Source organism: Pelodiscus sinensis, chromosome 27 (genome assembly GCF_052426305.1).
Source record: "Pelodiscus sinensis isolate ZL-2025 chromosome 27, ASM5242630v1, whole genome shotgun sequence".
Lineage (NCBI taxonomy): Eukaryota > Metazoa > Chordata > Testudines > Trionychidae > Pelodiscus > Pelodiscus sinensis.
Genome location: NC_143078.1, coordinates 8,276 through 35,862, shown reverse-complemented (window position 1 = coordinate 35,862; position 27,587 = coordinate 8,276). Strand labels below are relative to the sequence as shown.

At 49.6% G+C, this 27,587-nt stretch overlaps 1 long non-coding RNA gene across 1 annotated transcript; it reads left to right on the top strand.

Moving 5' to 3' along the window:
- The first annotated feature begins 14,134 nt into the window (after positions 1-14,134).
- Positions 14,135-16,254, top strand: LOC149521380 (uncharacterized). The gene is made up of 2 exons (XR_016347968.1): positions 14,135-14,314; positions 15,567-16,254. It is a non-coding gene; the product is annotated as an uncharacterized LOC149521380 (long non-coding RNA).
- Positions 16,255-27,587: the final 11,333 nt, after the last annotated feature.

Here is a 27,587-nt window from a genome sequence, read left to right as displayed (position 1 = left end):
ACGCAAGAGCACCCGTGCGCAGCATAGACGCGCTTTTGCGCAAGAAAGCTCCGATAGCCCCGATGGCTAAAATGGCTTTCTTGCAGAAAAAATGACGGTGCCTGTCTACACTGGCCTTGTTGTGCGAGTATTCCTGCGCAAGAGGGCTTATCCCTGAGCGGGAGCGTCAAAGTGTTTGCGCAAGAAGGACTGAATTCTTCCATTAGAACGTCAGTGCTCTTGCGCAAATTCAAGCGGCCAGTGTAGACAGCTGGGAAGTTTTTGCACAAGCGGCCGCTTTTGCACAAAATCTTGCTAGTCTAGATGCGCCCACGTAGAGACCAAAATAGGAAATGAACTTCTCCACTGATCAGCCCCTTTGAGACTCTATTCTTCCAAGTCCTGCTGTCTCCCTCCACAGGACATGGGCAGGTCTGCTGGGTGAACATCTCCACAGACGTGGTCTTGGGAGCCTTCAAAAAAGTAGGGGACAACTAGCAGTCGGTTTCATCACAGGCCATGAGCTTCCTTTTGGGTACGAAGAATTCTGCTGGGTATGCTCTGTAAGGAGACTATTTGGATGTGGGCTCAAAGCGCTCTTCTCCACTGGTATTTCTGAAGTGCCAGGGAGAGGCGGAGTGGGAGGGTAGAAGACAGCAGCATAATTTAGATGTGAGAAGAGGTTACGCGACATTACGGACTGAGATGCCAACGTATTCCCTTTTACCTTGTCAGGTGTACTGGTTTCCCTGGTACAGAGAGACTGAAAAGTAAGTTGCTTGGTTGGATTTCCCCCTTTGCTGGGTTGGGTAGCGAGCGATAGGAAGTCAACCCTCCCGGTGTCCTCCCGTCTGGGGACGGAACGGAAACGAGAACAGCGAGCTCTGGAGCTTGGTCGAAGGGAGGAGAGAACCGTGCGGCTGGGAGCAGAGCAGCCGTCACTGTCACGGAGATAAGTGTCAGGTCTGGAAATCTCTCGGCTTACGGCCCACTCGTCCCTAAGAAGGGAACTGACGTTTTCTTAGAGAGCGAGTCCCAGTGGAGGTTCGCGAGGTGCTTCCTTGGTGGTTGGAGAAACAGAGCTCCCGTTTGTCAGGGGTGCTGGTTTCTCTGGAACACGGTGTCCTTTTCAGCAGACGCTTGGCTCGAGGAGGAAGATGCAAGGTGGTAAGGTTTCCGGCTGCCTCTCATGTGTTTCTCTCTTGTTGCTCTCTCGTATTGGCCAATACGTCCTGTCTGTCTGTTTCTGTCTGTGTCTTTGTCCTTGCTCTGCTTCTGCCGTGTCCTTGTACAGCACACTTGCAGGCATTCCAGGTGAGCATCTCCATGGGTTAAGGGCTCAGGAGCCAACGGGAATTCTGCAGGTACGCGAGTCGCGCAAGGGAGAGCGGTGGTGCGTCATGGCTGACCTGACTCAGTGTTCTTCTAGAGGACCCGATACATAGGCAAGAGGGGGGGAAAGGGCTTAAGGATAGAATTCCCACAGCCACAGACCTTAGTGAGTGAGAGCTAACGCTGGGCTTTTTTGGCCACCCTTGCAGAGGAATCAGTGCGGGGCCGTGGGCTGAGAAGATACCGTCCGAGATGGACTTGAGGTGCCTGGACATGATTCTCGGAACACATGAAGGGTCCTCAGCATTCGGCCTTCCCATGGCTCTGTGTGATTAAGAGGTGCGTGTTTTGAAACCTTCAAGCGTCCTGGCAGTATGTTTCTTCTGAGGCAGAGAGCTTCTTGCTGGGGCACGGAGCCTGGTGGCTTGGGCGTTGGTGAAGGGGCAGTAGGCGGATCAACAGTGCGTGGATAGATATTCAAGGCCTCCGTTCTCTCCGCGTTCCTGGAGTGACAGCGGGAGGGGGTGGCCGATGGTGGGAGGAGAAGCGATGCCGCGTCCTTGCGGACTGAAAAGCTAAGTTGTTTGTTTGTTTTTTCCCCTCTGCTGTGTTCGGTAGCGACCGATAAGAAGTCAACCCTCCCGGTGTCCTCCCGTCTGGGGATGGAACGGAAAGGAGAACAGCGAGCTCGGGATCTTGGTCGAAGCGAGGCGAGAACCGTCCTGCTGGGAGCGGAGCAGCCATCGCTGACCGGGAGATAAGTGTCGGGTCTGGAAATCTCTCGGCTTACGGCCCACTCGGCTCTAGGAAGGGAAGTCACGTTTGCTTAGACAGTGAGTCCGAGCGGAGGTTCCCGAGGTGCTTCCTTGGTAGTGGGAGAAACAGGGCTCCCGTTTGTCAGGGGTGCTTGTTTCTCTGGAACACGGTGTCCTTCTCAGCAGACGCTTGGCTCGAGGAGGAAGACGCAAGGTGGTAAGGTTTCTGACTGCCTCTTATGTGTTTCTCTCTTGTTGCTCTCTCGTATTGGCCAATACGTCCTGTCTGTCTGTTTCTGTCTGTGTCTTTGTCCTTGCTCTGCTTCTGCCGTGTCCTTGTACAGCACACTTGCAGGCATTCCAGGTGAGCATCTCCAAGGGTTAAGGGCTCAGGAGCCAACGGGAATTCTGCAGGTTCGCAAGTCGCGCAAGGGAGAGCGGTGGTGCGTCATAGCTGACTGACTCAGTGTTCTTGTAGAGGACCCGATACATAGGCGAGAGGGGGGGGAAAGGGCTAAAGGATAGAATTCCCACAGCCACAGACCTTAGTGAGTGAGAGCTAACGCTGGGCTATTTTGGCCACCCTTGCAGAGGAATCAGTGCGTGGCCGTGGGCGGAGAATAAATTGTCCGAGATGTACTTGAGCTGCCTGGACGTGATTCTCGGAACACGTGAAGGGTCCTCAGCGTTCGGCCTTCCCATGGCTCTGTGTGAGTAAGAGGTGCGTGCTTTGAAATCTTCAAGCGTCCTGGCAGTATGTTTCTTCTGAGGCAGAGAGCTTCCTGCTGGGGCATGGAGCCTGGTGGCTTGGGGACTGGTGAAGGGGAAGAAGGCGGTTCAACAGAGCGTGGATAGATATTAAAGGCCTCCGTTATCTCCGCGTTCCTGAAGTGGCAGCGGGAAGGGGTGGCCAATGGTGGGAGGCAGCGGTGCGATGGTGGGAGGAGAAGCGATGCCGCGTCGTTGCGGACTGAAAAGCTAAGTTGTTTGTTTGTTTTTTCCCCTCTGCTGTGTTCGGTAGCGAGCGATAAGAAGTCAATCCTCCCGGTGTCCTCCCGTCTGAGGATGGAACGGAAACTAGAACAGCGAGCTCGGGAGCTTGGTCGAAGCGAGGCGAGAACCGTCCGGCTCGGAACGGAGCAGCCATCGCTGACAGGGAGATAAGTGTCTGGTCTGGAAATCTCTCGGCTTACGGCCCACTCGGGTCTAGGAAGGGAAGTCACGTTTGCTTAGACAGTGAGTCTGAGCGGAGGTTCCCGAGGTGCTTCCTTGGTAGCTCCCGTTTGTCAGGGCTTCCGTTTGCCACGGGTGCTGGTTTCTCTGGGACACGGTGTCCTTCTCAGCAGACGCTTGGCTCGAAAAGGAAGACGCAAGGTGGTAAGGTTTCTGACTGCCTCTTATGTGTTTCTCTCTTGTTGCTCTCTAGTATTGGCCAATACGTCCTGTCTGTCTGTTTCTGTCTGTGTCTTTGTCCTTGCTCTGCTTCTGCCGTGTCCTTGTACAGCACACTTGCAGGCATTCCAGGTGAGCATCTCCAAGGGTTAAGGGCTCAGGAGCCAACGGGAATTCTGCAGGTACACAAGTCGCGCAAGGGAGAGCGGTGGTGCGTCATGGCTGACTGACTCAGTGTTCTGGTAGAGGACCCGATATATAGGCGAGGGGGGGGGAAAGGGCTAAAGGATAGCATTCCCACAGCCACAGACCTTAGTGAGTGAGAGCTAACGCTGGGCTTTTTCGGCCACCCTTGCAGAGGAATCAGTGCGGGGCCGTGGGCTGAGAAGATACCGTCCGAGATGGACTTGAGGTGCCTGGACGTGATTCTCGGAACACGTGAAGGGTCCTCAGCGTTCGGCCTTCCCATGGCTCTGTGTGAGTAAGAGGTGCGTGCTTTGAAATCTTCAAGCGTCCTGGCAGTATGTTTCTTCTGAGGCAGAGAGCTTCCTGCTGGGGCACGGAGCCTGGTGGCTTGGGGACTGGTGAAGGGGCAGTAGGCGGTTCAACAGAGCGTGGATAGATATTCAAGGCCTCCGTTCTCTCCGCGTTCCTGGAGTGGCAGCGGGAAGGGGTGGCCGATGGTGGGAGGAGAAGCGATGCCGCGTCCTTGCGGACTGAAACGCTAAGTTGTTTGTTGGTTTTTTCCCCTCTGCTGTGTTCGGTAGCGAGCAATAAGAAGTCAATCCTCCCGGTGTCCTCCCGTCTGAGGATGGAACGGAAACTAGAACAGCGAGCTCGGGAGCTTGGTCGAAGCGAGGCGAGAACCGTCCGGCTGGGAACGGAGCAGCCATCGCTCACAGGGAGATAAGTGTCTGGTCTGGAAATCTCTCGGCTTACGGCCCACTCGGGTCTAGGAAGGGAAGTCACGTTTGCTTAGACAGTGAGTCCGAGCGGAGGTTCCCGAGGTGCTTCCTTGGTAGCTCCCATTTGTCAGGGCTTCCGTTTGCCACGGGTGCTGGTTTCTCTGGGACACGGTGTCCTTCTCAGCAGACGCTTGGCTCGAAAAGGAAGACGCAAGGTGGTAAGGTTTCTGACTGCCTCTTATGTGTTTCTCTCTTGTTGCTCTCTAGTATTGGCCAATACGTCCTGTCTGTCTGTTTCTGTCTGTGTCTTTGTCCTTGCTCTGCTTCTGCCGTGTCCTTGTACAGCACACTTGCAGGCATTCCAGGTGAGCATCTCCAAGGGTTAAGGGCTCAGGAGCCAACGGGAATTCTGCAGGTACACAAGTCGCGCAAGGGAGAGCGGTGGTGCGTCATGGCTGACTGACTCAGTGTTCTGGTAGAGGACCCGATATATAGGCGAGAGGGGGGGAAAGGGCTAAAGGATAGCATTCCTACAGCCACAGACCTTAGTTAGTGAGAGCTAACGCTGGGCTTTTTCGGCCACCCTTGCAGAGGAATCAGTGCGGGGCCGTGGGCTGAGAAGATACCGTCCGAGATGGACTTGAGGTGCCTGGACGTGATTCTCGGAACACGTGAAGGGTCCTCAGCGTTCGGCCTTCCCATGGCTCTGTGTGAGTAAGAGGTGCGTGCTTTGAAATCTTCAAGCGTCCTGGCAGTATGTTTCTTCTGAGGCAGAGAGCTTCCTGCTGGGGCACGGAGCCTGGTGGCTTGGGGACTGGTGAAGGGGCAGTAGGCGGTTCAACAGAGCGTGGATAGATATTCAAGGCCTCCGTTCTCTCCGCGTTCCTGGAGTGGCAGCGGGAAGGGGTGGCCGATGGTGGGAGGAGAAGCGATGCCGCGTCCTTGCGGACTGAAACGCAAAGTTGTTTGTTTGTTTTTTCCCCTCTGCTGTGTTCGGTAGCGAGCGATAAGAAGTCAACCCTCCCGGTGTCCTCCCGTCTGGGGATGGAACGGAAAAGAGAACAGCGAGCTCGGGAGCTTGGTCGAAGCGAGGCGAGAACCATCCGGCTGGGAGTGGAGCAGCCATCGCTGACCGGGAGATAAGTGTCCGGTCTGGAAATCTCTCGGCTTACGGCCCACTTGGGTCTAGGAAGGGAAGTTACGTTTGCTTAGACAGCGAGTCCGAGCGGAAGTTCCACTCCTGCAGTACATTTCAACTTCCCCCTCACACAACCTGCACCCGTACCAGTGCTCTTTGCTTGCCCATACCCCCTATTCCTGGTGTCCTTCAGTTTCCCTTCTTCTCTTCAGAGACTCAGAGGAACCTGCACCCCCAGAGCATACCTCCATTCATGTTTCCAGGAGCCCCTCTTTTTCCTGCCTAGGACACTCCCCATCCCACACTCTATCCCTATCCCTATATTTTCCCCATTTATAGGACCCTTAACCCCCATTTCTGCCCTTCCTAACGCACAGTTCCTTCTTCTCCACTCCCATCGCGCCTGCCATCACTACCTTCCCCCCAGCCCTCCTTTCGCATGTAAGGACTTCCTCAACCACTCTCCTCTTCCTTCTCAACAACCCCCCATCCCAAGCCATGCCACACTCCAGACCCTTCCAGTCCATCCTGCCATCAATTGGGTCCCAGCCCCCTTCTCTTCCTTTCTACACCCACATCCCATGGCAACCTGCATTCCTAATGCTGCCCTTCCTCCATTCATGCCTACAGCCATACACGGTATGCGTGCTTTATTTTGTTTTGATAAACGACAGCAATCTCTCAACTGTAAAAGTTAGAAATTACACAAACTACATTTGTTTTATTAAAATCTCACAGCAGGAGGGGAGCGGGAGAAATTGTGCGTATGTTACTCCTCATTGAGGGGATGGGCAAACGTATGAGCTTGCATTGTAGTGATTTCTCTCCCGCGTCAGATAATATTATTTTGGGTGTACTTTCTGGAGGGGAAGTGCAATTGAGTGCTGGACGATTTTCTAGCTAAGCCTTACCGTAGAGAGCTGTTTGCAGACTCTGTGTTTCTACACTTGGTGCGTCCCAACCTGCGTGGGCTCCTAGAGGCCAGAGAGCCTAAGTCAGCAAAACAGGGAGAAGCAGGCAAGGCTAGTGGAGCAAGTAGTCTCAGTGAAATCCCAGCACATCCGCTGGCATCCCAGAAGGAGGACCAAACCCATCAGAAGCTGGGCCTTTGAGAAAAGGTCTCTCCATGTAATGGGTAAGCTTGGAGGCCTCTCAAGGTGTACCTGCTCCCGGCAGTGCACTTACTCCGTTACAGAAATGCTAACAGTGACAGTTGGTGAATGGGATATTAGCGTATAGTCATGTATACGATTAACTGATAAGCCTGGGCTTATCGGTTAATCTTGACAACTACACACACTTCCCTCCCCCTTGCTGTCTCTAATACAGAGTCCGCAAGGGCTCGGGAGAGGTGAGAGCCTGTGCGCGTGGGGAGCTGGCCTTTAAGTCATCGCCCCAGAAGCACCATAGAATCATAGAATAATAGGACTGGAAGGGACCTCGAGAGGTCATCGAGTCCAGCCCCCCGCCCTCAAGGCAGGATCAAGCTCCGTCTACACCATCCCTGACAGATGTCTATCTAACCTGTTCTTAAATATTTCCAGAGAGGGAGATTCCACCACCTCCCTTGGCAATTTATTCCAATATTTGACCACCCTGACAGTTAGGAATTTTTTCCTAATGTCCAGTCTAAACCTCCCCTGCTGCACTTTAAGCCCATTACTCCTTGTCCTGTCCTCAGAAACCAAGAGGAACAAATTTTCTCCTTCCTCCTTGTGACACCCTTTTAGATATTTGAAAACCGCTATCATGTCCCCCCTTAATCTTCTTTTTTCCAAACTAAACAAGCCCAGTTCATGAAGCCGGGCTTCATAGGTCATGTTCTCTAAACCTTTAATCATTCTTGTCGCTCTTCTCTGTACCCTTTCCAATTTCTCCACATCTTTCTTGAAATGTGGCGCCCAGAACTGGACACAGTACTCCAGCTGAGGCCTAACTAGTGCAGAGTAGAGCGGCAGAATGACTTCACGAGTTTTGCTTACAACACACCTGTTGATACAACCTAGAATCATATTTGCTTTTTTTGCAACAGCATCACACTGTTGGCTCATATTCAACTTGTGGTCCACTATGACCCCTAGATCCCTTTCCGCCATGCTCCTTCCTAGACAGTCGCTTCCCATCTTGTATGTATGGAACTGATTGTTCCTTCCTAAGTGGAGCACTTTACATTTCTCTTTATTAAACCTCATCCTGTTTACCTCTGACCATTTCTCTAACTTGCTAAGGTCATTTTGAATTATGTCCCTATCCTCCAAAGAAGTTGCAACCCCACCCAGTTTGGTATCATCTGCAAACTTAATAAGCGTACTCTCTATCCCAATATCTACATCATTGATGAAGATATTGAACAGTACGGGTCCCAAAACAGACCCTTGAGGAACTCCACTTGTTATCCCTTTCCAGCAGGATTTAGAACCATTAACAACAACTCTCTGACTATGGTTATCCAGCCAATTATGCACCCACCTTATCGTGGCCCTATCTAAGTTATATTTGCCTAGTTTATCAATAAGAATATCATGCGAGCCCGTATCAAATGCCTTACTAAAGTCTAGGTATATGACATCCACCGCTTCTCCCTTATCCACAAGGCTCGTTATCTTATCAAAGAAAGCTATCAGATTAGTTTGGCATGACTTGTTCTTCACAAACCCATGCTGGCTATTCCCTATCACTTTATTACCTTCCAAGTGTTTGCATATGATTTCCTTAATTACCTGCTCCATTATCTTCCCTGGGACAGACGTTAAACTGACCGGTCTGTAGTTTCCTGGGTTGTTCTTATTCCCCTTTTTATAGATGGGCACAATATTTGCCCTTTTCCAGTCTTCTGGAATCTCCCCTGTCTGCCATGATTTTTCAAAGATCATAGCTAAAGGCTCAGATACCTCCTCTATCAGCTCCTTGAGTATCCTGGGATGCATTTCATCAGGACCTGGTGACTTGCTGACATCTAACTTTCCTACGTGATTTTTAACTTGTTCTTTGTGTATCCTATCTTCTAAACTTACCCTCTCTCTGCTTGTATTCACTACGTTAGGCACACCTCCAGACTTCTCGGTGAAGACCGAAACAAAGAAGTCATTGAGCATTTCCGCCATTTCCAAGTTCCCTGTTACTGCTTCTCCCTCCATCGGTGCACTTCTGATACTGATAAGAACATAAGAATGGCTATACTGGGTCCGACCAAAGGGCCATCTAGCCCAGTAGCCTGTCTGCCAACAGTGGCCAGTGCCAGGTGCCCCAGAGGGGGTGGACTGAAGACAATGATAAAGCAATTTGTCTCCTGCCATCCATCTCCAGCCTTTGACAAACAGAGGCCAGGGGCATCATTTCTTCCTACCCCCAGGCTAATAGCCTTTTATGGACGTAACCTTCATGAATTTATCTAGTTTTTTTTAAAACTGTGTTATAGTCCTAGCCTTCACAGCATCCTGTGGCAAGGAGTTCCACACGTTGAATGTGCGCTGTGTGAAGAACTTTCTTTCATTAGGTTTAAGCGTCCTACCCGTTAATTTCATTTGGTGTCCTCTAGTTCTTATATTATGGGAACAAGTAAAGAAGTTTTCTATATTCACCTTCTCCCACCACTCATGATTTTATAGACCTCTGTCATATCCCCCTCAGTCTCCTCCTTTCTAAGCTGAAAAGTCCTAGTCTCTTTAGCCTCTCTTCATATGGGACGTGCTCCAAACCCCTAATCATTGTAGTTGCCCTTTTCTGAACCTTTTCTAATGCCAAAGTACAGTATCTTTTTTGAGGTGAGGAGACCACATATCGTACGCCTACATCTTGAACACTGTGTATAGAAGTTTTATATAGGGGCATTAAGATATTTTTCATCTTATTTTTTATCCCTTTTTAAATAATTACTAGCATCCTATGTGCTTTTTTGACCGCATAGTGCATTTTCAGAGAAATATCCACGATAACTCCAAGATATCTTTCCTGATTAGTTGTAGCTAAATTAGCCCTCATCATATGGTATGTATAGTTGGGGTTATTTTTTTCCAATGTGTGTTACTTTATACTTATCCACAGCAAATTTCATTTGCTATTTTGTTGCGCAATCATTATATTTGATGAGATCTTTTTGAAGTTAAACAGTTACACAATTGCTTTTGTCCTTAAGTCCGAGCAGTGGGTGGTCGGGAGTGGCCTCAAAGGAAGAGGAAAGCAGAGACTCTGGTCTTTTGTCTGGGTGTCATGTTACTGGATTTTAAGGGGAGCAGCCAGATCAGTGCTGCACCAATTGGGGGGAGGTGTTTGCCCCAAAGTCTATACAAAGGGGGCCATGCGAGATGTCAAATGAAAGTCATGTTCTACTGATTCTGTATATGCTACTCATGTACTTGTATGATATCTGTGTGTGGAGTTATGAATATGGAGTATGTGCTGATATTGGCCTGCACTGCCTGTTGTAAAGGAGGATTGTCCGTTCAATGAGTATGCTAATTAGCACTGGTCCAGGGATAATGGCTCTCAAGGTGCCCAATACACACCTGAGGACTGTGTCTGGGAACATGCAACCCAGCCAGGGCAAAATGGCTCCTGACATATGAAACAGCTAAGTCATTCGACCATGTGACCTGCTCCACTTGGAAGGTACCGGGGAGATATACAAGTGCCATGAGGCGGACTCCATCTTGTCTTCAATTCTGCTACTGATCCTAGATGCAGCCTTGCAAGGAACAGAGAGCCGAGGAGGATTGCTGACCCATTCTGACAAAGGATGAACACCAGAGACCTTTAAGATAGCAGTTATAACATCTCTCCTGAGAGCCTGCATCGAGAACTCGGTGACTGGTGCATGTAATGTATTCTCCTTAACAACCTTACTCTCATGCTTTTCTTTCTTCTATTAATAAACCTTTAGATTTCAGATTCTAAAGGATTGGCCCAGCGTGATCTTGTGGGTAAGATCCAGAGTGTAAAGTGACCGGGGATTTGTGGCTGGTTCTTTGGGACCGGAAAGACCCGTTCGGGGAAGGTGAGATTGGGTTCTACAACCCCCTCACCTGTGTGCAGGCCCGGGGCTAATTGTGGCACAGGGAGAGCTGGGGTGTCTGAGGGGTTTTGCTCCTGAGGCTTCTGGCTGTCCAGATTGGCCGCTAAAGCACTCAGTGTGATCGGTTTATGGCCTATTTGGGAAAGGCTTCCAGTCTGGGGCTGTAAGGAGCCCCGAGTTTTGAGCAATTTGCCCTGAGCGGACGCCGTCAGCTGTGCCAAGATTTGGCCCGGTCCGTCACAGCCACCTTCCCAGCTCACCTCAACCCTCACCGTACCTTCTCCCCATTCATCTTTCAACAGATAAGGACCCCCTCATCCACCCTCCTCTTCCTCACTAACGGCCCCCAGCCCAACACGCTCTTGATCCTTCCAGTCCACCCGTCCATCCAGTGGATCTCTTAACCCCTCCTTTCTCTTCCTTTTAACACTGCCAGCCCATGGCAATGTGCACTCCTAACCCTGCCCTTTCTCCACCCATAGGGCCAAGGGCACCATTGTTTGAGGGGGGTAGGTGCCCTTGGTCCTATGGGTGTAGAATTGGGTAGAGAAATGGGGTAGGAGGGCAGTAGCCCCCCTCCTGAGTTTGAAACCCTGGATTTCATACATGAGGTGTGCTTAAAGCCCATGTCCTAACTCCAGAGGCAGTTCTTAAATGTAACAGAGTTTGAGCTGATGCGGCTTTGCCTTTGGGGCATGGACTTTATTATGCTTAAATCACCCTGCCCCTCTCGTTCTTTATAACAATGGACGGACATTCAAGCAGTTGAAGTATTGTTAGATCCTCATAAAAACATTGCTGGGTACTCCCTGTAAAAGATGGGGGGGAGTAACCCACTTTGGCACAACAAATGCAGGAGCAGCGGTCTGCAAAAGTACTCCAAAACCTGATCTCTCCAGGCTTTGGTACAAAAACTTTCCCCCAAAATCCTAAAACCCAAATTTTAGGGAATATCCACTGCCATCACCCAAGTAGTACAAGAAAACTAGGGATGAGATCACTTGGGAAACCTCCTCCCTAAAACCTCAGGGGTACCTGAAGCTCTTTTTCCCCTCAGAGCTTGAAAAAGGAGAGAAAAACAAGCTGCAGTCTGTGCTAGGTGACTCCCAGACAGTCAGAGAGTTTACAGATAAAACTAGGACACCAAAATAAACCTATAGCAGGTTAATTAGAAAAGAAAACAAACTTTTTATTATCAAAACAATACTGCCGTTGCAAGTATAGTTAAGGTGGCTAGATGGTAAGGGCCACCAATTTGTATACTCAGAGGCTGTGTCTATACTGGCTACTTATTCTGGAAAATCAGCCGCTTTTCTGGAATAACTTGCCAGCTGTCTACAGTGGCTGCTTGCTTTTCCGGAAAAGCACTGATGATTTCATGTAAGATTGTCAGTGTTCTTGTGGAAAACTATGCTGCTCTCATTCGGGCAAAAGTCCTTTTGTGCAAAACTTTTGCGCAAAAGGGCCAGTATAGACAGGTCAGGTTTATTTTCCGCAAAAAAGCCCTGATTGTGAAAATGGCGATCAGGGCTTTTTTGCGGAAAAGCACGTCTAGATTGGCACGGATGCTTTTCCGCAAAAAATGCTTTTGCGGAAAAGCGTCCGTGCCAATCTAGATGCTCTTTTCCGAAAATGCTTTTAACGGAACAGTTTTACGTTAAAACCATTTCCGGAAAATCATGCCAGTCTAGACGTAGCCAGAGACAATTCTGTGGGTTAGAAAGCTTCATTACAAAAGAGAAAAAAAACCACTTTTATGGTTTGGGAATTTCAAATTGATGTTAAAACAATTAAAAACCTGATAGATTAATTAATCTTTGCCGTACTTAGATATTGTGAAAAGACTTTTCTTAGAGAGAGCGAGACAGCCTCGCAGCTCCCTGTTACCTGGAAGAATCCACTCTGCCTCAGACAGAGGAGGAAAAAGTTAAAAATTCCTTTGTTCCCAGTTTGAAATCCCTAACTGCATTGTTATTGGCTGACCAAATATCTGGCTAGGATAACCCCTTAACCACGAGGACTGACCAGCAGCCTGGTGGCTATGACGGGGAGAGTAGGAATGAGTGTTATGCTTTTGGGATCTGCATTTGGACCACTGCTATTAAACGTCTCACATATGTTCTTGAAAAAGGAGAGACTAAAGGGATAAATAGTGACTAAATCAAAGTCGATAGGCACTTCCCCATTCCTCCTTTGAAAAGTACAAGAGTCCAGCAGGGACTGTTGTGCATTTCAAAGTAATAGAGCTTGGGTTCAGCTGGGGACTCTGAGTCCCCCACTGACCCCTGGCTCCATGCTGTGCTGCATGCCATGAGGAGCCCCAGGTCATGCCGTGTGGAACCTGGGGCCAGCTGGGGAAATGCCACGCAGAGCTGGGGATCAGCTGGGGAGTTCTCAGCTGACCCCGGGTTCCATGGCTGCCACTTTAAATGTGTGGAGCTGGCTTTTCAAAGGGGCAGCTGCCGCACAGCTGATCTGTAGCTCAGCCATGCAGTGCTGCCACTTAGAAAGCTGGGGCAGGGGGGAAGGAGTACTTCAATCTCAGAGAGGCAGCAAGGTGTGGGGAATTGACTAGCTGACTAGTCAACAGACAACTATCCCATAAGCATTTGCTTATGGGGATAGACTTGTCTTTAACATCCCTAATCCAAAGCTGGTAGGAATGAGTTAAAAAGGGGTCTCACAAAACTGGACGTTTGGGCAACACAAGGGCATATGAATCCGTGTTAGCCAACACAACAGAAAAGAGAGAGGAAGCGGCATGTGAGGTGTGTTTCCATTTTTACTGGCTTGGACTCGAGCGCATGGAAGATGAGCGGGTGTCTTGGCATAATCCTGATGTCAGCGGGGAGCTACAGCCAACTGACCCGTCAGCGTTCAGTCTGTGTCTTGTAGCAGAACAGCCATGTTGTAGAAAGGGTTGGAGAGGGAGGCAGGTACTGGATGGTCTCCTGCAGCTGTAGCATTTTTGGCAGTGATACTTCTTCCATGGGTTATTTGCTGTTCTTGCAGAGGCCTGCTGTAGGCAATCGGAGCCACTCTGGACATTCAGCTAGATGAGGGGCATCTGCCTGAAGTGAGTCTGAGTCACCTGTTGTTCCTATTGACAGTGGAGCTGTGGAGGTCTCTCGTGACGGTGTAGGAGCTGGTGTATGTTTTGTGAAATTATCTTCAGCCAGTGTCTGTGCAGCGAGGTGCCTCCTTGCGAGCAGAGAGATGCTTGTGATTTCCATGGGACAGATCCTGGGGAAGGCAGAGCTTTGCCCGTGGCTGGTAATTGTCTGGGATTGTCCTTTCCTGTCTGTAAGTAGCTGCACGTGGGTCGCTGCCCTTCAAATACAGCGATGTGGAGGGAGGGAGGGACGACAAAGTACAGAGCATCTGTCCGTGTAATCACTGGACATCATCACATTGTTCTCCAGTTGCTTGCTCAATTATCACGTCCCTCAGAGGACCAGAGTATTCTGGGCAGGGTGTGGGTATAGTGGACTGAGGGTGTGGTAAAGTGGAGATGGTCATAGTTTCTTATAAATTATGAGCATTTTAGGACCTGGATAGGCTGGAGAGGAATAAAGAAGGGGTCTCCAGTGACCAGCAGTTAGGTGATGCACATGTTTATGTCTGTGTTTTGACCAGTAGTGGTGGTTGAGTTTACAAGTCTCCTCTCATTCTCTTTTCAGTTGTCAGTGGCATTGGATTCATGAAAGAATGGCTGACTTGTGGCAGAGACTAAAGCCTTGAGCCCATCACTAGGGCTGGAAGCCAGCTAGTGCAATGAGTTTGGCAGTTTAAAAGATTCAAGGTGTAAGTTATTTTGAATAATGTCTACGCTACACACTTATGTCAGAATAAGCTAACTACTTTGAAATAGAACATCCAAACTACAGGGAAGCCTTGAAATTAGTCTGAGTCAGGCTCCCCTAATGTTGACGTACTACATTGATTTAGAGTCTGAGGAAGCACTGGGGAGTAATTACTTTGAATGACTCTGGGGAGTAGTTATTTCTAAATAAGAACAGCTGAGCATATATACTGAAGACATTTCAAAATAACAATTTCTACATCAGGGTTATTCCTCATCACAAACAGGAGTCATTAGTTTGTTATTTCATAACTCCTAACTGCCTAGTGTAAAAGTGCCGCAACAGAGCATTGACACTCGATGGCCACTTTTGGCAATGCATGCACAATTCTGTAATGCAGCAACTGTGACACTTGGGGTGTGTCTAGACTACAGGGATTGTTCAAAAAATCTTTATGTGCGTCTAGACAGCCGCTGCGTTCTGTCGACAGTAAATCAACAGAATGTGGCAGTTTTGTTGACAGCAGTAAATCTCATTTTATGTTCTACGAGGAATAACACTATTTTTGACGGAGATCTGTCAAAAAAAGGGAAGTGTGGATGCGGGGAAGATTTTTGGTCGAAAATAAAGGCCTCTAGGTAGAAGCCCTGGTGGACACTCCTGCCAGAGCTTTCATCTCTATTGTTCCTGCCCAGACAACTTTGGGCACTGGGGAGGGAACATCAGGTGAGTGCTGTGAGGGTCCAACACACACAGGGCAGGGGAGGCGGGAGCCAAGCAGATGGTGCAGTACTGTGACATGTCATGCTGATCACATCCTGGGGGGAGGGGGGCACACACACGACTGACCTCAGGGAGGGCTGTCCTACCCCTGCACCTGCATGGCTGCGAGGAACCACCTGCTCCTACAGACACTGATGCCAGGTACAGGCAGGGGTTTGGGACCCTGGGAATTGCCACACAGCTTCAGGCTTCTTAGCAACCTGCGGGAACCCCAACTGTGGCCTGGCATTTGTCTGTGCTGCTTGGCCATGGGGTGGGGGGAGGGGGGCAGGATGGTGGCCTGCACACTGTCTGGGCTTCAGGGAGGCCGTGGCTGCTGCTCAGGGCATACCACTCCTTGCTGTGACCACATGAGCATCCGCTGATCCTAGAGGACAGGCACTGACTGCTGAGGAGGGCATGCTGTCTCTCAGGGAAAGTGTGAGCATGCATGACTGATGACTTTTCTCTCTTGTCCTCCACATCCAGCCCAGCTGTCCAGGAGGGTGGGGGGCCACACCTCTCCCACCTCCCAGACGGCTGCAGGGAACCCATCGGCACTGGTGCAAGTATTTGGACCTGGTGCGGCAGCACATCTCGGCCCTGCGAGGGATGCAGGAGACATGTAATCAGAGGATGCAGGCAGAGACAGAGCGGCGCAGTCGCTTGCTGGACGAGTTTGTGCAGCAGCTGTGGGAAAAAATCAAATAACTCCAATTGTGTCTAAGGAGGGACTGTGCAGGAAATCAAAACTCTCTAACAGAAAACTGCTGTAAGGGTTAAAAGTTTTCCAGGCCTCTCTCCCTGTAACAGAGAGAAATCATCTTAACTCTAATCAAGACCCTTACAATGCGTATCTCAACTTCACGAGACTCCTAGTCTGTCACAAATTGTTATGTAAACTGTTATCTTTGTCACAGTTTGCCTTGTAGACTCCTCACTCAGGTTCTCATGTGCCTTTGTTCTGTAAAACTTACTTCTAGCACACCTGGTGTGAACAGAAACGTCTCAGAGTACTTCTGCTGAGACTTTAATATGTTAAAGAAAACAATCAACAACTAAACTGTCTGAACATACTGTATAAAGGATCCCGGAAACTCTCTCTCAGGGCTGCTGCTGCTCTCACTCTCGTAGCTGTCAGCCTGCATGCATAATAAAATTTTCCTTTTGGATTTCTCTCCTGCCTCACTGCTTTGACCTCCAGCCTCGGACCTTTCTGGGGACTCTGTACCCCAGGGGAGCGAGATTTCCCCAACACAGCGCACTGCTATTTGCACTGCTATCCAGGAGGCCATGGCCTTCCCCGGTCCTGTGTCTGTTCCTGCTCCTCCTGCTCAGCCTGCCCTCCCCCCTCACCAGCTCCCCCACCCCTCCCCTCACCCCCCTGCCCCCCCTTCACCCGCTGCCATCCCAGACTCAGGTACAGATGCACCTCCTGCCCAGCCGCAGCTCGCACGCGCAGACATCTCCAAGCCGGCCTCCGCAGCCAAGGTGGCAGGGGTTCGTCATCCAGGTGGCACCCTCAGCCCTGCGTTGGCGGCCATTTGCTGATAGACAGGCACAAATCTCTAAGGGTGTGTCTCCACTACAAAGTTAATTCGAACAAACAGCCATTAGTTGAAATTAACTTTAATAGCGGCTATACATACAAACCACTTAATTGGAACTAGGCGTTACTCCTCGTAGAGTGAGGTTTATCTAGTTTGAATTAAGTAGTTCGAATTAAGGGCTGTGTAGCCACTTAATTCGAACTAGTTGGAGGCTAGCCCTTCCCAGGTTGCCCTAGTGGCCACTCTGGGCAAACCAGGGAAACTTTTCTGCCCTCCTCCCGGCCCCGGAGCCCTTAAAGGGCCATGATCTGGCTACAGTGCTTGTGCCAGTTGCAATCCTGCCAGCACCCAGGCAGCAGACCCTGCACCTGGCACGGCACGAGCCAGCCACCGGCTGCCACCCAGCCCTCTGCCTCTTCCCAGGACCAGGCCGATGGCTCCCAGGAGCCTGCCCGGGGCTGCAAGAGGTGGGCACCCGCCTGATCTAGTGCGGAGATCGTGGATTTCATCAAGGTTTGGGGGGAGGCCTCCAACATCACGATCTCCACACTAGGCACAGGAATATGGCCATCTAGGGCAGGATAGCTGCCAGCCTGGCCACCAAAGGTCACATGTGAACCCATGAGCAGGTTTTCATGAAAATCAAGTTGGTCCAGTGAGATTCCCGGGCCTGAGCTTAGAACATAAGAACGGCCATACTGGGTCAGACCAAAGGTCCATCTAGCCAAGTAGCTTGTCTGCCGACAGGGGACAGTACCAGGTACCCGGAGGGGATGGACCTAAGACAATGACCAAACGATTTGTCTCGTGCCATCCATCTCCAGCCTTCCACAAACAGAGGCTAGGGACACCGTTCCTACTCCATGGACCCAACCTCCCTGAATTTATGTAACTTCTCGTTAAACTCTGTTATAGTTCTAGCCTTCACAGCCTCCTGTGGCAAGGAGTTCCACAGGTTGAGTATGTGCTGTGAGAAGAACTACTTTCGCTTATTAGTTTTAAGCCTGCTGTGCATTCATTTCATTTGGTGTCCTCTAGTCCTTCTATTATGAGAAGTAATGAAGAACTTTTCTTTATTCACCCTCTCCATACCACTTATGATTTTATAGACTTCTATCATATCCCCCTCAGTCTTCTCTTTTCTAAGCTGAAAAGTCCCAGTCTCTTTAGCCTCTCTTCATATGGGACTTGTTCCAAACCCCTAATCATTGTAGTTGCCCTTTTCTGAACCCTTTCCAAAGCCAAAATATCTTTTTTGAGGTGAGGAGACCACATCTGTACACAGTACTGAAGATATGGCGTACCATAGTTTTATACTTCCCCTCCTCCTCCTTCCCCTGGCTTCCCCCTTCCAGCTCCCTCCTCCCAGGTTTCCACCTCCCCTCTCCCACCACCTTTTACCAGTCTCCCCAGAGGTTAATCCCCACCCCTCAGTTTTCAAAAATAGAAACTCTCTTTATTTAACAACACATGTGTCATTTATTTTTTACATCAGGAAGGGTAAGTGGAAGGAGGTTAGGGAGGAATGGGGCATGAGCCCCCGATGGGGAGGACTGGGGTGGCTCTGCGGGCTCCTCAGGGTGGAAGCTCTCCTGCAGGGCCTCCTGGCTCCTGACAGCCTCCCAATTGATCCCCTTGGATGGCAGCCTGCGGTAAGTGCAGCCGGGCTGATGGCCAAGTGCTTTGATGTGCCTCCAAGACAGGACTGCTTTGCTGTCCCTCATCGAGGTAGACAAGCAAGTGGGGAACGCTGAGAACTGTCTGTCCGGGGTGGGGGTCGGGTTCCTTTAAGCACAACCCTCGGCTAGGAGCTCCATACTCTAAGTCCTAACCTGATGCCCTGCAGGCACTGGTTCTGGCCAGCCTTAACTTTGGTTCAGGGTCCATTCAATGTGGATATGCTATTTCGAATTAGCAAAATGCTAATTCGAATTAGTTTTTAGGTCTAGATGCACTAATTTGAATTAAGTTCGTTCCAATTAGTGCTGCCGTGTAGACATACCCTAAGGGTGTGTCTACACTGTACCATTTTTCTGGAATAAGGGACATTATTCTGGCTGAACAACAGTAGCATCCACACAGCAATTGCGTTATTTCAAAAGAAAATTGAAACAATGGAGGGCTTATTCCTCAGAGAATGAGGTGTACCAGTGTCGGAAAAACGCCTCTTCTGAAAAAGCTTTTTCAGCAGCGGGTGAGCGACTGGATGCTCCACTGCTGCTATGTCAAAATAGCACCTCATTCTAAAGTTAGTCCTTTCCAGTGCATCGTGGGGCGCTAAATCGAGATAGAGCGTCCACACTACCCGGAAGCCTCAAAATTAGTCTGAGATAGCACATCTACATTAGGAGAGCTTATTTCCAAAATCAGCTTTTGCAGAAGATATCTTCCAGAATAGCTTTCTCCGAACGAAACTTGCGGTGAAGACATACCCTTAGGGTATGTTTACACTGCAGGCTTATTTCAAAAAGCACTTAGCGATTTCAAACTAAAGCTCCACACTGATTGGATGCAGAATTGCATTTAAGGCCACTCAGAACCACTTCAGGCAGGGTTTCGGGTCAGCAATTACTTCTGGGAGCTGCTGCTTGAGGCTATCTGAGACCCTTTCACCTGGCAGGGCAGGCTCGTGGGCCCATCCCACCCACCCTGGGAGCGGCCAAACAGCCAACATAGACCCCCCCCCAGGGATGGAGCTGGCTCCCACATTAGGAAGGCAGGAGAAGGTACCCACTGAAGGCAGGGAGACAGAGTGGGATGTCCAGTGAACTCAGGGATAGGGCAGGGATTTGTCTGGGGAGCACAGAATGGTGGGCTTGATCCCACCCTCCTCTGCCCACACCATCTGCCTCAGGGATGGACCTAGGTCCTGTGTTAGAGAAGCGGGATAAGGGACCCTCTGAAGGTAGCAAAGTGACCCCGCCCCCGGTACAGCCATTTCTCGGGTGCTTCTCCTTTCCCTGGAGGGACAGCAAAGCCTTTGCTCTGACTGCTCCGGTTGCCCTTGCAGACACCTCAGCTTGCCAGTCGTGGAGCTAGAGCTGCCTCTGGGCACTCAATGGCCCTTAGCTATCGTGCTGCAGTTTCTACAGGCTGCCCTCCTGGCCATGCAGGAACGCAACCACCAGCTGATTGTCTGGGAGCGCAGCTCTTCCAGCTGCACCACGCTGTGCACCGCCGCTTCTTGTGCTGGAGGCTAGATCTGACGGGTGGGACCGGCTCGACATGGAGCTCTGGGATGACCAACAGCGGCTCCAGAATTTGTGCACGAGGAAGGAGACCTTCCTGGAGCTGTGTTCCTGGCTCTCCCCTGCCCTCACATGACGGGACACACGCATGCGACCCACATTCCCCTCTGGAGAAGAGGGTCACCATTGCCGTGTGGAAGGTCACCACGCCGGACAGCTACCGATGTGTCGGGAACCAGTTTGGTGTGGAAAAGTCGACCGTCAGGGCCCACGTCATGCAGGTGTGGCGCTCTCCAGCTAAGGTCCCCGAAGAGGGGTGTGAAGTGCTGGAATGGGGAATCCTAGCGAAAGGGTGGTTGGGGGTGGTGGAGAAGCCCCTTTCCCAGGCAATTTTTCAGTCCCACCCTCACAGAGCCCTGCCAGGGATAGGCTACGTAGGGGGTGGCTCCTGATATGTGTGGGCAGGGAAGGGGTGGGCTGGGGGACCTGTACGGGGCTCAGGCACCCCAGTGATTCTCTGTTTGTTGGTCTCCTGCTACAGGTGGTGCGGTGTGATGGTGTGTCGGGGAGCCCCCGACCCTGGGCCCCCATCCCCAGCCAGATGTGGCTCTCGGCCAGCCAGTAGAGTAAAAGGGTTTATTTCTTCTCAGCGACACAGCATAGCATAGGAGAGATGTTAACACAGGAGTGAGGGCAGACAGCCTTAGTCCTCTCGTGGGGAAGGGGCTTCACCCCCTTTCTTAGTCTCGGCTGGGCTAGGTGGAGTGAGGATGTTTTAGACCAACTCAACTCCCAGGCCCTACCCCCCAGCCTGATGGCTGACCCTGCCTCTCTTCTTTTGTCTCACCCTCTGGGAACAGCCTTGTTATCTGCTCAGGCTGAGACTTAGGTGTCTGGGGCTAATACACATGAGGAGTGACTCATTGGGAATCACACATAGCAACACAGCCAGGAGGGAACACCGGGTTACAAAGTAGACAGCACCCGCACTATGTCACATGCGGGCCATCGACACCATCCAGCTGCTCAGGGTCATCCACCTCAGCAACAGGGAACCGTGTGGTAGTGATATTATTGACGGCACCCACATCCCTGCCCAAGCACCGACTACGCTGACTACCAGGCATCTATGTATATAAACCACGAGGTTACTTCTCCATGGTCCCACAGGCTCTCTCAACCACCGTGGGCAGTTTATTGACATTTTCTTAGGCTGGTCGAGGAAGGCATGTGACGCTTGCATCTTCTGCGACTCCAGAGTCTTCCAGAAGCTGGAGGCAGGCAGTTTATTCCCTGACCTCATCATAAGGGTGGGGGATGAGTACATGCAACTGTGCATTGTGGGGGATGTGACCTACACTCTGTTGCCCTGGCTCACGAAGCTTTACACCGGACACCTTGACCCTAGCAAGGAATGCTTCAATTCCTGGCTTGGCTGGGAGGGTGCCTTTGGGTGTCTCAAGGTGAGGTAGGTATAGCTCCATATCTTTATTTATATTAGGTATAGCTGCATATATTTATTTATCTCATAGACCTGGAAGGGACCTTGATAGGTCATTGAATCCACTCCCTTGTCCTCGTGGCAGGACCAAGTACCATCCCTGACAGATTTGCCCCAAATCCCATTGTCAAGGATTGAATTCACAACCCTGGGATCAATGCTCAAACCACTGAGCTATTCCTCCCCCCGTAGGTTGAAATGTCTTGTCACCCGGCTGGATGTTGGGGAATGAAACATTCCTCCAAGTAGTGGCCAGTGTTCTGTGCTCTACAATATTTGTGATCCGAAGGGGGAGGTGTTCCTCCTGGGCGGGGGGTGGGGGAGCAAAGGCAGGCCAGGTCAGCAGGCTTTTTGAACAGCTGTGCACAGCTGCCATCCAGCAGGCTCATCAGGTGGGGGTGCACATCCGGGAGCCCCTGAGGGAAAGTTTCTCACAAGGACCCCAGTGACACGCTCCCCAGGATCTCCCCACTAGGGGCCTGTGCCTTGCCCCTCTTTGCCTTTCCTCTCTTAATCCTCCCCCTCCTCCCTTGCAGAGACAATAAAACTGACATTGTTTTTTGGAAACAAAGTGGGTGTGTTTTTTATTTGGGGTCAAAGTAGCTGGAGAGGGGCTGGGGAAAGAATCTGGGAGAGGAAAGTGGGTGGAGGGAGAACCTTTGAGGGTGAAGGAGGGGTAAAGAGCGTCTCAGAGTTCTACAGAGTACTTGAAATAATTTGTATAGCTCAAATTGTGTATCTTGAGTATCTTATCTCAATGCTATTTCAAAATGGCTTATTTCATCATTTGGCGCCGTCTATGTGATGCCAAATTTCAAAATAAGGTGCTCTACGAAAACGTCCATTTCGCCTCATAGAATGATATTTACAGGGACTTTGGAATAATCAATCCAAAAAAACCAAGTTTGCTGTGAAGATGAGGGGTTGATATTTTGGGATTCTTGGGTATATGGAAATAGCATTGCAGTGTAGCTGTAATGTTTGGCTATGTTCACACTGGGGAATTAAGGTATTTTGGGGGTTATTTCAAATAAAGTATTTGAAAATATTTTTCAAAATAGTGTGTTCCCACATCAGGGAAGCATCAAAATTTGTGAGAGGTAGGCTCCCTTAGTAAGGACATGCTACATAGCATATTCTAAGAGCCAATGTAGTGTAGACATACTTTAACAAGTATTTCAGAATAAAACTTGCCAAAATGTAATAGAGAAGACTTGTAATAACTCTATTTTGAAATAGCTTTTCCCCATCTGAGGCAGGCTTTCCTAAAGCGGATGTGCTACCTTGCTTTAGAGCCCCAGGAAACACTAGAGCATAATTACTTTAATGGCCCTAGGAAGGAGCTATTTGTAAATAGCGACAGTGGAGCATACACAATATTGCTATTTAGAAATAGCAATTTCAACAATGGCATTATTGTGGAACAATAAACTCTCATGTCACAAAAATAAGAAGCCTGTTATTCTGAAATACGTTCAAAATAACGGGCTTCCCCTCCGGATGCTCACGTTCCCACTTTTCTAAAGTGATGTGTTATAGACGTGCTGTTAGTTACTCCCCAGTGCTTCCTGGGACTCCATTTTGAGTGACTGTGGGGAGTACTTACTCTGTTATACAGCACAAGCCTTACATTGAAATAACAATCTTTTATAAGATCATCTGAGCATATACACTGAATCCATGTGAATTTAAAACAGGAAATATTATTAGGGTAGAAATGCCCCATTCCGAAATACCTGCCATTAGCAGAGCAACAGTGACACTTGGTGGTCACCGGCGGTAATGCACGTATAATTCTGTAGCGCCTCCACAGTGCCACTTGGTGGTCATTGCAGGTAATGCACGTATAATTTTGTAGCGCCTCCACAGTGACACTCGGTGGTCATTGCAGGTAATGCACGTATAAATGTGCAGCGCCTCCACAGTGACACTCGGTGGTCATTGCAGGTAATGCACGTATAATTCCGTAGCGCCTCCACAGTGACACTCGGTGGTCATTGCTGGTAATGCACGTATAATTCCGTAGCGCCTCCACAGTGACACTCGGTGGTCATTGCCGGTAATGCACGTATAATTTTGTAGCGCCTCCACAGTGACACTCGGTGGTCATTGCAGGTAATGCACGTATAATTCCGTAGCGCCTCCACAGTGACACTCGGTGGTCATTGCAGGTAATGTACGTATAAATGTGCAGCGCCTCCACAGTGACACTCGGTGGTCATTGCCGGTAATGCACGTATAATTCCGTAGCGCCTCCGCAGTGACACTCGGTGGTCATTGCAGGTAATGCACGTATAAATGTGCAGCGCCTCCACAGTGACACTCGGTGGTCATTGCCGGTAATGCACGTATAATTCTGTAGCGCCTCCACAGTGACACTCGGTGGTCATTGCAGGTAATGCAGGTATAATTCTGCAGCGCCTCCACAGTGACACTCGGTGGTCATTGCAGGTAATGTACGTATAATTCTGCAGCGCCTCCACAGTGACACTCGGTGGCCATTTGCGGTATTGCGGGCACAATTCTCTAAGGCTGTGTCTAGACTGTGTACATTGGCACAAGAGGGCTTTTTCCCAAGCGGGAGCATCACTGTTCTTGCACAAGAACATGGACAATCTTATAGTAGATTGTCAGTGTTTTTGTGCAAATTCTCGCAGCCAGTTTAGACAGCTGCCAAGATTTTGTGCAAAAGCAGCCAGTTTTGCGCAAAATCTTGCCAGTCTAGATGCACCATTAGGCTACGTCTAGACTGGCATGATTGTCCGGAAATGGTTTTAATGGAAAAATTTTCCGTTAAAGGCATTTTCAGAACAGAACATCTAGATTGGCAAGAATGCTTTTACGCAAAAAGTGGTTTTGCGGAAAAGCATCTGTCCCAATCTAGATGTGCTTTTCTGCAAAAAAAAGCCTCAATTGCCATTTTTGTGTTTGGGGCTCTTTTGTGGAAACCAAATCTGAGCTGTCTTCACTGGCCCTTTTGCTCAAAAGGGAGCAGAATAGTATTTCTGCAAGAAGCACTGATTTCTTACAGTAGGAAGTCAGTGCTTTTGTGGAAATTCAAGTGGCCAGTATAGACAGCTGGCAAGTTTTTCTGGAAAAGTGGCTGATTTTTCCAGAAAAACTGGCCAGTCTAGACACAACTATTCCCCAGAGGTATTTTAAAATAACAGGCAAATTCACGCTCACTCAATTTGTCCTGTGTCTGTTGCTAGTTGTCCTGCACGTACACTCAGTTTCCTCAGACTGGGCCTCGGGTTTGGGCAAGAGTAAGGGGTCTGGCTCTGGGTGAGATTTTTGAGGTGTGTGGGTTGGGGCAGGGTTTTGTGGGGTGGGAAGGGGTGAGGGGTTTTGTGTTTACCTCCACTGTCTTGGGCCCATGGGACATTTGAAATGGAATGGATCCTAGGTAATTGGTACCTTTGTCCTTTACCAGTGGTGCTGGGGTGGGTGGGTGTGTGTGTGTAGGGCTGGGTTGCCTTTAGAACTGAGCACTCTCCTAGCAGCTGCAGCTCCATAGTTGGCCACCCATGTTCTAATTTGTGTCAGGATTGAGGTCTGAGACCTTTGTGTATGAAAATTAAGTATTGGGGGAGGCAGTGGGGGGAGGGAGCCTGATGGGGGGAGGGAGCCTGAAAGGAAGCGTTGGCCAGTGTTGAACCTCACATCATCAGAGTACAAGTTCTCACAGGTTGCCATTTGCCCATCATATTGGCTCTGGGGGGCATGGTGGGTTTCTTGTTTGTATCAGGTGGCCTGGCACTATAACAGGGAACGACCACCCCCCTTTATCTTGAGAATGAGGCAGCGTGTATCCTCTCTGGCACCAGCCAAGTAATGTTTCCTGCACTCTGCATATACTCCAGTTCCAACACCCTCTTCACTACATCTAAAGTAGCTATTTCAGCACCCAGTAGCTATGTATGCCCTGAGAAACCCTATTTCAGGTTCCTAAAAGGAAAACCTTGTCCCCAGAAAGAGGGTTGACTGTAGCCTCACCTGGTCACAGAGTTTGAGTCTGTTGAGATTAGTATTTGTTAGGAGAAGAGATGATAAATGCTTCAGCATGAGCTGCTCTTGCCGCTGCTAATGTAGAAATGGAGTAAAGGGAGTCTGGGGCCGATGAGTCTGCATTTATACCTTCCTTTGGCCTGCAAGGCATGCTGGGATATTGAGGGGCGGAGCTTATGGTAGCATTTAAGCTGGGCATCTAGGCCTAGGGAGTCATTCAGCTTTGGGTTCCTTTGAGGAGGTGTAGCTAGGTACTCCTACGATCATGGTGAGTGTTGATATTGGGTAACGCTGGGCTGTATTTTTGGTTAAAGTACCATTCTTCTGTTCTTATTTTTGATTTGTGATTTAATTGCATTTTATGTTATTTGTAGCGTATTTAATGCATGCGGGAAGATGATACAGGGAATTGTTTCTGATAGCCATTCTGCAAAACACACATCATTAGCATCGATAGGATTTCTAGAGTGTCTGCTGCAGAAGCATAGCAGTTTTCTGGCTGGGTTAGGCAGGGGCTGCTCTGAGACTACTGTAATGTGTAATGCAAGTTCTCTCTGATTCATTGTACTTGTGGGGCTTTAGATGACTGAACATGAAAGAAAAGGGAAAAAAATATAGCTGAAGTTAGCAATCAGGTTTGCAGTTGGGTTTTATTTGCATTTGCAAGTATTGTCCAATTTTGTACAGATTGGTGTTGTCATTTTCAAGATGCATGAATATTTTTATGCATTTTTCTCGTAGGTCCGTGAGTCCTCGACGACTGAGGGGAACGAGACATCGAGAGGGGAAACGCCTGTCAAATCGTCCTAGTTAAGTATCTGCCAAAGGGTTTGATGACGAGAAGCATTCCTGTGGTTGTGTGTCCTCATTTTTGTATAGAAGCTCTCTAAACGGTGACAGTTGCTAACCGGAATAGGAAAGGCATGCGGGTGGAAGGTCATTGTAGGAAGGGACCATGCATTTCCTCTGGAGGAAAGGGCGTTTCTCTGCCAGTGACCCATCTGTAGCTAGAGATGCTCCACTCTCAGTTTCCTGTCTGTTACACTGCACCGGGCTTGCATAATCGGTCACTGCTACTTTTTTCTTTCATCCTCTTCTGGGTGTCAGTTTTCTGCAGAGCACGAGAGCATCTTAGTTAACGATGGGCTACTGTGGCAGCGAGAGAGGGAGGATGAGCAGGAGTATGTAGAAGCGTAGCCATTTTCTGTGTCCTGAAAAGCGATTGAGGGGGCGTGGCAGCAGGGCACGGGGAGTATACTTTGTAAAAGAAATGTCTTTTGTTAATGAAGCAGTAGGCGGTTGAAGTTTGCTCATTGGCAAGAATGGTACCGGATGCGGATGCCGGTCGTCACGTTGCACGGAGGATCGTGACCATTCGTTCATTTGTCCGGGAAGACGTCACCGACCGAGGGACGATGACGTACGAGAGCGATGGCCTGTAGACAAAGGAAAAGAAGACCTTGAGAGCAGGAGGGGACATCAAAGTTAAGCGTCTTTCCGAGAGTCGGACGGTCAGAAGGATTTGTGAGGCTGAGGTTCATTGTTTAGGAATGGAAGTCCTGTCACACATGGCTATTGTGAAGAGGGATGGGAGTGGGGGGGTCATTATACGGAAAGTGAGTATTTCTCCCGAGAGAGCGATGCGCATGTTGTAGTAAAAACTAAGCGTGCTTCTTCCCCTGCATTGCTTAAGCTCCAAACAGCAGGTATTGTTTAGCCGATTGCGTATGTCGTAGAAGCTGCTAAACTTTCTGCCAGGGAACTGAGTAAACTTGCAGTGACCAATCACGTTGCGACACGCTGACCAGAAGGAATGTGAAATCTATAAAAGTTTCAGCTCAGGCAATGCTCAAGGTCGACCTTGCTTTGAGCACCGAGCTCCTCGGCCCAATTTGTTTGCAAACCATAAAATAGAGTTGGACCCAGCCTGAAAGCGTGACTGTCTTCTTGAGCCAAATTGAACTAGCCTGCAGGGGATGAAACTAGCAATTTATGCAAGAATGTCACTAGAGATGCACTGGGTTTGCACAAGCGATCACCACTATCTCTGTCTTTGGTTCTATATGCAGTTGTGGTTTTCTGAGGCAGATGCGAGCGTCCTAGCTAGCGAGAGGCATCAGCGGGGTGGGAAATGTGGAGGGCTACGTTCAGGAAGCAAGTTGCATCTTTGTCATAGATACAATTGCGTCAGGGGTCTTTTGGGCTCTTGGTTATTTTAGCAAACGGAGAGCGATAACATAGCATCGTCACTTTTAGCGATAAT